A 9,357-nucleotide genomic window follows, 5' to 3' on the forward strand; every position below is an offset into this window, starting at 1 on the left:
TAGGGCCTGTCCTGCTGCCCTCTCACCAAGTGGGTGGCCCTCCTCTGAACCCTCTCCAGGCTGCCCACATCCCTTTTGAAGTGCGGCGCCCAGTACTGGATGCAGTCCTCCAACTGTGGGCTGACCAAAGTCGCATAGAGGGGAAGTATTACCTCTCTGGACTGGCTTGAGATGCATCTTTGGATGCATGACAAGGTATGGCTGGCCTTGTTGGCTGTGGTTTGGCATTGGCAGGTCATGTTCATCTTGGAGTCAATAATGACTCCAAGATTCCTTTCCGCCTCTGTGCTTTCAAGAGGGGAACTCCCCAGCCTGTATGTATGCTCTGGATTCCCTCTCCCAAGGTGCAGCACCCTGCATTTGTCTACGTTGAACCCCATCCTATTCTCGTCTGCCCACTTTTGTGGTCGGTCTAAATCTAGTTGCAGCCTCTCTCTCCCTTCAAGTGTGTCCACCTCACCCCACATCTTAGTGTCATCAGCAAACTTAGCATGCTTTCCACCCCCTCGTCCAAGTCGCTGATGAAGATGTTAAACAGTGCGGGCCTGAGGACTGAGCCCTGGGGTACCCCATGTCGCTGCCGTACACTGCAGCGAGAGGTTTGGGGCCTTAGGGGCCCGGCAGGCGGGTACTTGTGATGCTTGGAGTGGAATTAGGCACGGATGCTTATCGGTTGCAAAGCAAGATTGTTTACTTACGCTGTCAAGGTGGTGAATGACGGAGGTCAGAGATACTTAGTTAGTTACAGCTTAGAGTTCGTTAGGTCGGTCTGCAGATATATACGGGCTGGCGGTCGGCAGGTTAAGGTTTATCGAGCATGCAGGTGAAGGGTTACGCCTGGGAGGTCATGGCGGGGAGATTGATGAATGATCAGCTCATCAATTTACTCTGTGACGTGTTTTCAGAGGTCTCCGATTTTGCGGAAGTACAAGCGGGTTTTATTTGTGTAATAGCCAATTGTTTTATGCCACGTCATAAATCTAATTAGAATCTCCAATTATATAGTGGTTTTCACTAGGGTTTTATCGCAGGGCTACTCCCTGTTTTTCTTGGCCAATTATAATGATTTATGTAAAGCACAGAAGGCTACAGTTTCACTTCTTTTTAGTGACGCAGCTATAAAACTTTTTGTTAGCTTGTACAGTGAAGAAAGCTGTTACCAGCATCTTGTTAACCTAGTGCGGAATGAGAATGCTTTGACTGGTATCCCTTGCTAGTGGCATGAGCACTGCTTAATTGGGTTGTGACACCCCACTGCTTGCATCTCGCCAGGTTGAGTACAACCCGTCCACCACTACTCTGGGTGCACCCCATCAGCCAATTTTTTACCCATCCAACTGTGTAGGCATCAATTTATTGATGAGGATGGGGTGAGACACAGTGTCAAAGGCCTTCTTAAAGTCTAGAAAGACTACGTCCACGGCGACACCATCATCCAAGGATTTAGTTACTTGGTCATAAAAGGCAATCAGGATGGTCTGGCAGGACCTGCCTTTGGTGAACCCATGCTGATTGCCCCTGAGCATGATCTCCCTTGCAGGCCCCCCACAGATGTGCTTCTTGATGATTCTCTCCAAGATCTTCCTGAGCACCGAGGTGAGGCTTACAGGCCTATAATTACTTGGCTCCTCCTTACTCCCCTTCTTAAAAATAGGGACCACATTAGCCAGTTTCCAGTCCCCTGGCACCTGGCCAGATGACCACGAATGCTCATACAGCCAGGCCAAGGGCTCTGCGATGACCCCTGCCAGCTCCCTCAACACCCTTGGGTGGAGGGCATCTGGACCTGCAGATTTAAAAATGTCTAGCTCTTCTAGAAGATCCCTAACTACATCTGCACTGACTGAAGGCTTGATAGAGCTATCCCCAAGATTGTCCCTACCTCTGGTAAGTGGGCTATCCTGGTCCTTGTTCAGGAAAACGGAGGCAAAGAAACTGTTAAAAATATCAGCTTTCTTGTCTGGCGTGGCCACCAGATTCCCGTTTGTGTCTTGCAAGGGCCCTATATTGCCTGGTGCCCTCTTCTTGCTCCCAATGTACTTGAAAAAGGACTTTTTGTTGTCCTTAATCCTGGACGCTAGCCTGAGTTCCATCTCTGCCTTGGCCTTTCTAATAGTCCTCCGACACTCCCGGGCCAAGGAGTACTCCTCCTTGGTGATAGTTCCTCCCTTCCACTGGTTGTGTGCCTCCCTTTTAGTCCTCAGGCATTGCTGAATGCCCTTGCTGAGCCAAGGGGGTTTCTGAGCACTCTTATCCCCCCTTGCTTCTCTCAGGGACTGTTATCCTTTGTGCCTGGAGGATCGCCCCCTTAAGGTACAACCATCCCTTGTGGGCTCCCATCTCCTCTCTGAAGTCAAGGGCTTTAGCCTTAGTGTAAGCCCTAGACGCCCTGCGTTGGATAGTGAAATCCAGCAGGTGATGATCGCTATTGCCCAGGTGGTCAAGGACCTGCAGTCCCCTCACCAGGTCATCCCCCGTGGCCAGGACCAGGTCCAGCAAGGTGTTACCCCTAGTGGGGCTGTGCACTTCCTGGATAAGGTGAAGGTCCTGTAATACAGCCAGGAACCTACGTGAGCTGTCAGACCTGGCTGTCTGCTCCTCTCAGCAAATGTCTGGGTAGTATAGGTCACCCATGACAATAACATCCCTTGACCTAACCACCTCCATAAGCTAACTGGAGAAGTCCTGGTCTAGCTCTTCTCCCTGGTTGGGTGGTCTGTAGTAGACACCCACCGTAAGGTCCCTTTCACCACGCCCCCCTTGTAGTTTGACCCATAGTGTCTCTGCCCGACCCTCCTCTAACCTGAAGCTAATCCTTGATGATGTGAGATGCTCTTTGACATAGAGCGCAACCCCGCACCTTTCCTCTCTGTCCTGTCTCTTCTATATAGGGTGTACCCCCGAATGCCCACCGCACAGTCGTAGGTAGGGTCCCACCAGGTTTCCGTGAGCCCTACTAAGTCTGGGTTCTTACTTGCAATCAGGAGGCATAGTTCCTTCTGCTTATACCCTGTACTACGAGCATTAGTGTAGAGGCACCTGAGGCCTCCTGAGGGTGCTCATGCCTTCCTCCCCCTCCCAGGATAGTTGTGGTCCCCTGCTCCTCGGACATTCTCTTTGTTTGTTTTATAATATGGTTTTCAAAGAAAGCAAATAAAACTAATGCAAGTCATTTTGGCTTTGTAGTCTCATTTAGTAATGCATTCTATACAAACCTAGGTCTGAAGAATGACCTGAAAAATTTTCCAGTCTGTTACCCCAGCCGCTTCCCCACACAAATGCCATTCTTGCTCTTATTTCCAAGAATCATAACCCAAATGCCATTGCCCTAACTGGAACTCATCTGTAAGGCTGAACCTGGAGACATTAAACCCATTGCTTTTAATTTTGTGTTTGTGGCTCTGGAATTTGGCATCTTTCTGTGATTTCCCCCCCCCCCAATGTGAATGATGTAAGTATGGATCATTCTTAGTAAGGTACTCATCTACACTGCTACCACCACCACTTGAGCTTACTTGGGTTTCTCTATATGGCACTGCAGTGTTCTGTGTAGACAAACCCGAATGCTTTGTTTGATGTTATTTAGGGCATGTTTGAACAAAAGTACACCTTGTAAGGCAACCATTCTACCACTTTTTTTTTTTTGAATTTGAGTATTTTGTTCTTTTGTAGTTGTGTAGTTCTGTGACTTAACGCATTATGTCACAAATGGGTTCATCTCTACCCAAGTTTACACTAAGGGGAGTTGTTCTTTGAAGCATTAAAAAAATGGAGCCCTTCAGCTGCAAGCAGATGTTACATCCCCCTGCTGTGTCCCTGGCTAGAGTGTTTCAGAATCAGTATGTGCTCTCCAGCTAGGGGGGCATGATAGAGAGCTGCTGCATGTTGTGGTGCTGTCCCTCAAGGCTTACTCAATCCTGTTTTGAGTGAGGAAATGTCTGGGTCTAGTTAGAGATGTGCCTAATACAGATTCAGTTTCTATGGTTTTAATAGTGATTTCTAAAACACCTTTTCTTACTGTCATTGTAAATTCCCCATGTGACCCTATGCTACTGAATGTGCCTAGCTCTGTGGCATATATATTTGTGAATTTTAATATACTTTAGGAAGAATTTAGGGATGAGCCCTCTTGTCTCCACAGGCAAAACAAGCTAGAGTTTTGTGTCCTAGTCTGTATAACTGAAAGGCTACTGCATTAACCACTGTATCAGCTAAAGGCCCCAGGGGCATACTTCTTATTATATAGGTATGGACCTCACATAAAAATGGCTTCTATGTGCCTGATAAATTGTGTGTACATCTGCTCTCCATGTTTGGACTTGCGATTTAAAAACTGGAGTGCCGTGGCAGCGTATGTGAAACTGCTGATGTTACTGTCCTTCAGGATTGCAATGTTTATGCTCTATTAAAAGGCAGTAATGAAAGACCTTTAAGCCTCCAATCTGTTAAAAGATCTTTTTTCATACTACTGTAGAACTTTTACAGTTGGATCACAGTGCTGGGTGGCATTACAGGGCAACTGCTATTCTTACCCAAAGATAGCTTCAAGAACACATCATCCTGATTGGCTAATGGTCAAAGTGCCATATATTAGAAAAGTGCCATATATTAGAAAAGTGCCATATATTAGAAAGTGCCATATATTAGAAATGTGCTGTTCAGTGTAACAGACATGCATTAACTTGAGGTGAAAACTGCTGATGTGATGTAACTTTAAATGTTAGTGGTGACCTAAGATCATTTCGTACAAAATAGTTCAAATGAAGAAAGAAGGCAAACATGCAAACCAGTGAAGTACGGCATGCTTATTTAACTACTTTAACTGAAGTTATTGGTATATTGGGGCTTTTTTAGATGGTCTCTTGGCCATTTGAGAAATTCCATTCCCAACGAACAGAAAAGAGCTATTTGTGAGATTAAGTTGAATTAAGGAAACATAAACTGTGTGGAGTGTAGCAGATTGGGCAGAAAGTAGAAAGCAAAGCGGCAGATCAGGGAGAGGGAGAGAGCACGTAGAGGGTGTGGGGCTGACTTTTTAAAAAAAATTTAAATCTAAGGTGAGGTTTAACATGGGGGGAGCCCCGCATCTTGCATTTGAGTGCAAGCTGGGGAGCAGGCGGCTGCTGCGGCTCTGACTCCAATTCTGGCCCTGACCTAGAGTCAGAGCTACAGCCACTCTTTTTAAAGAGAAAAGAAAACTATACTGTGAGTTAGTTTTCAGATCAGCAGCTCTAAGAATTAGTATTTGATCATTTTGGAATGCCACTGCAGGATGAAGAACAACTTCACCTGAATTAGACAACTAGGGGACATGGGTATTTGGGGCTAGGAAGCTGCTGTATAATTCAGGATTGACTGGCAGGCAGTGGGAAATAGCTAGGCTTGGCAGAATTTTATTTTTATTTCAATGGCTAAAATTGATGTTTATTTTTAAGTATTTATTGCACTTTTTATTGATTTTTAAATTTTCAGAGTTGCGTGAAATTAGGGGCATGGGGGGGCAGACAATTCAGTAATGATAGTGTACTGTTAAAAGCTTTCTAAAGTCGCATGTCAAAATATAAAAAGTAAATATCCATAATTCAATAAAGTATACCCTGCTTTGAATCATTCTGTTCATTTGGTAGTACATTTGTAGAAACCTGGTACCTTCATTCTCACAGAGCACAGTGTGGGGGCAGGGGCTGGGCTAGGAGCTACAGGCTGGGGCTGCTGGTGGCACTTGCTCTGGGAAGAGGTTTGTTGGGGGACTCCTGACTTTCAAATGCCGCTGAATTCCCTGAGTCCTGCACTGTGCTAGGAGGCAGCAGTCGCCTTGCCTGGGGAAGGAAGCAGCTCCCCAGAGCCCCTTAGGGGGTAAACCCTGCCTGGTGGGCACCAGTGCAGTGCCAGCCCAGCCTCTTGACAGCCATGGCTTCCTGCCCCTCTGGGCAGTGCAGGGGCAGTGGCTGGGCCCTGGGGCACCCCTGTGTGCCCTGTCTGGAGCATTCAGGGGCTGGGTTGGGCAGAGTGGGAGTTTGGCGCTTGATCCCTGCCTGGGACCTGGGCAGAGCGAGCAGCGCTGAGGGCCATAGTCTGAAGGGCTCCTACAGCAGCTGCCTGTGCCATTGCCAGAGGAGCAGTGTGTGGGTGGTGCAGCTGGGGCTCCCCCTACCCTAGTGTGTGTGTGTGTGTGTGTGTGTGTGTGTGCGTGTGTGTGTTGCACGCAGCATTCCCCATCCCAGGGTTTGGTTTTGTTTTGTTTTTCTTATGTCCCCTTTTCACGCATTTTGATTATTACCAATGGAAATATTTTTCTCTTGATCTGTGAGTGTGAGGTGAAATTGTGTAATGATAAAAACAATACTGCCAAGCATTCAGCTCCCTTCTATTTACCTTATAGTCCTGGGGGAATAGTCTGTATTTTTCACCTTGGGAACTGTTTTACAGAATGCTTTGTAGTCTTCCTTCAGCATGTCAAAATATAGGCAGAGAAGGTAGCTTTTCTAAGAATGTCCAGGAAGACCAGAAGGGAGCTGACTTCCTTTTTCTGGCTTGATTGCTCTAGCAGTACTTCCCAAACCCAGTTTTCCATGTCTCTGGGGCAAGATTTTTTTTTTTTTTTTAAGCTGGCTACCAGGCCTCTTGGAGGAGGGCTGACACATGAGGAAAAGATGTTGCCTCTGAAACCCTTATTTATGTAATCTTGACAGAAACTGACATTTCAGATGTCTTACATCTTCCTGAGGAGGAAGCAAATGGGGATCTAGGGATCCTTATTAGAGAAGAAGCTGGGTGCTTCATAGGCCCCCAAAGAGCTGAGCTGGTGCTGTTGACAGTCTTTTCATTCTTCATTTTTCACATCCTTTCATTTAGTGGCTGCAGAAATACCTGCGTATACACACTTTTGACCACTCTTCCAGCAGGTACTTTCTTATTCTTGTGTACTGTTATGCTTTCCCAAGTTTTAGCATTCAAGTCCATCTATGCGAAAAGTGAGGCATATCTAGACTGAGTGATGTAGTCCTACACAAAGATACTGGAGCTAACTTGGGCATTCAGAAACAGTGTAACTGATGTAGCCCTCTGGTACCCTCTGCCTGATGTGCACTTTTCAGAAGCAGGGCATATACCCCAGTAGAACAGTGTGTTAATACAGCAGTATCCAGTATCTGAGCTACATTGTGCTGAGTAGGCATACTAATCATGTCTAGACTTGTACTTGAAAACAGAAATTCATTCAACTCTTCCTCAGCCTTTAAGCTTATGAGGACAGGGACTGTGCTTTGTTCAGTGACAGTGACTGATTCCTAGGCACTGCAGTAATACAGATATTTAATAATAACTTTTCTAATTTCTAGTCTAGTTTTCCTGGCCTAGTTTACCCCACCAAGATTTGTCAGCAGTCCTTGAGTACGTTTCATATACACTTCTGTAGTGGCGACAGACTCTCCTTTTTGCCAGCAGATTTGCGCCACCTACATCACTACAATGAGTAAGGCTTCTGTCACTGCCCAGCAGCCAGTGGAAGATGTGCACAGACACTCCTGCATCACCTGACCCCAGTTGTCTTTCCTGCCTTGTTAAGCGGGCTGGACCCAATGATCTTGCAAGGTCCTTTCCAGCCCCTTACAATATATGAATCTATGAATCTTCTGACTTCCCAGTCCCTTCAACAGAAGGTGCCTTCTGAGGGCACAGTTTGCATTTTGCTGTCCCAGTTGCTGAGTGGATTACCAAAGAACTGCTGGAAGCACCTAGTTGTGCATGTGCGTTTGTGGCTTGACAGTAGCAGCTGCTGTTTGCCCCTTGAACTTTTGCAGCAGAGCTGGGTTAGTGTAAACGGAAAAAATCTTTAGTAGACCTTCCCTAACAGGAAGTTGCGTAGACTTGTATCTCCCTGCTGGGCTTATGTATTTCTTTAAATTGGTAGATTTAATAGACTTTATAGACATTCGGGCTGGAAGGGACCCCGAAGGATCATCGAGTCCAGCCCCCTGCCCCAGGGGCAGGATGTCAGCAGGGATCATAGCATCCCAGCAAGATAAACATCCAAACGTGTTTTGAAGGTGTTCAAAGTGGGTGCTTGAACCACTTCTGGGAGCAATCTATTCCAAACCTTGGGGGCTTGGACAGTAAGGAAGTTCTTCCTTATGTCCAGCCTGAATTGGTCACGGTGGAGTTTGTGACCATTCGATCTTGTCATCCCTTGGGGCGCTCTGGTGAACAAACGTTCCCCCAGATCCTGGTGAGCACCCCTGATAAACTTATAGGTGGCTACCAGATCGCCCCTGAGCCTGTGCTTTTCCAGGCTGAAGAGTCCCATAGCTCTCAGCCTCTCATCATAAGGTCTGTTTTCCACATAGCTCTCTGCACTCTCTCAAGCTTCTCCACACCCTTTTTGAATTGTGGAGCCCAAAACTGGACGCGGTACTTCAGCTGTGGCCTCACCAAGGCTGAGTACAATGGGAAAATGACGTCCTGGGATTTGATTGAGAAGATTTGTTCCTTAATCGGGGTCTTTTGCTGTTAAAATATTTAAGTTCATTTTCTTCCTCCTCTTCTGTCTCATATATGATTCTTCTCTTATAGCACTGTCAGCCTCTAGGACAGAACAAGGATACCAGAGGCATCAGTTTGAGGCCTACTCTGAATTTGTGCTGACAACTGTCCCCATTTGACCTAGCTGTAAACTGGTACTGGTCATCGGGCTGGGGAATCAAACATGCTGGCCACATTACTCACCTGCTTCTCATGACTTTGCAGGATGTTTTTCAAACTCCATTGTGATAATTCATCTCCTCTTTTTCAATTTTGGTTCTTAACAAATATATCCCACAAAACCTGCTTCCTGAGACTTGCTTTACAACCAGAGAGATGCTTACTTTGTAAGCTACACAGGAGACTTTATTTTCTTTCTGGACTGTAGAGTACTGTTGTCCTTAAGGACTTTTATAGCCTTTCAAATGTGTTGGGTATTTGAACATGAACTGACTTCTCTTTTATGCAATTTGTAGTCTAAATGGAAATAATGGAATTCAGTTTCATAGAATTGTTACCTAAAGTCCAAGAAATTTTCTCCCTTTTTTCAACTTAGGAGTGCTACAGGCAACCCCCGCAGTAGCACACTTAATTGGTTCCTGAAAAACTGAGCCTTAAGCAAAACCAGCGTTAAGCGAAACTGAAAGTTTTCGATGACACAAGATGGCGACCGTGAGCGTTTATAGTACTCTGAGTTTCATTAAGTGGAATCGGGTATCAATTTTAAATTAGCGCTATTTCATTATAACGCTTAGCGAAACAGTGTATAGCAGGGGCTGCCTGTACTTCATTCTTCATTACTGTAAAGATGACCTTTCCGTTTCCTTCCCCCCCCCC

The 9,357-nt window shown here is 46.1% G+C and overlaps 1 protein-coding gene across 2 annotated transcripts in view; it reads left to right on the forward strand.

Moving 5' to 3' along the window:
- IARS (isoleucyl-tRNA synthetase) overlaps nucleotides 1-9,357 on the forward strand; it is a 274,838-nt gene that overhangs the window by 19,042 nt on the left and 246,439 nt on the right. The gene's annotated exons all lie outside the window — the stretch shown is intronic.

This window comes from Alligator sinensis, unplaced genomic scaffold (genome assembly GCF_000455745.1).
Source record: "Alligator sinensis unplaced genomic scaffold, ASM45574v1 scaffold263_1, whole genome shotgun sequence".
NCBI lineage: Eukaryota > Metazoa > Chordata > Crocodylia > Alligatoridae > Alligator > Alligator sinensis.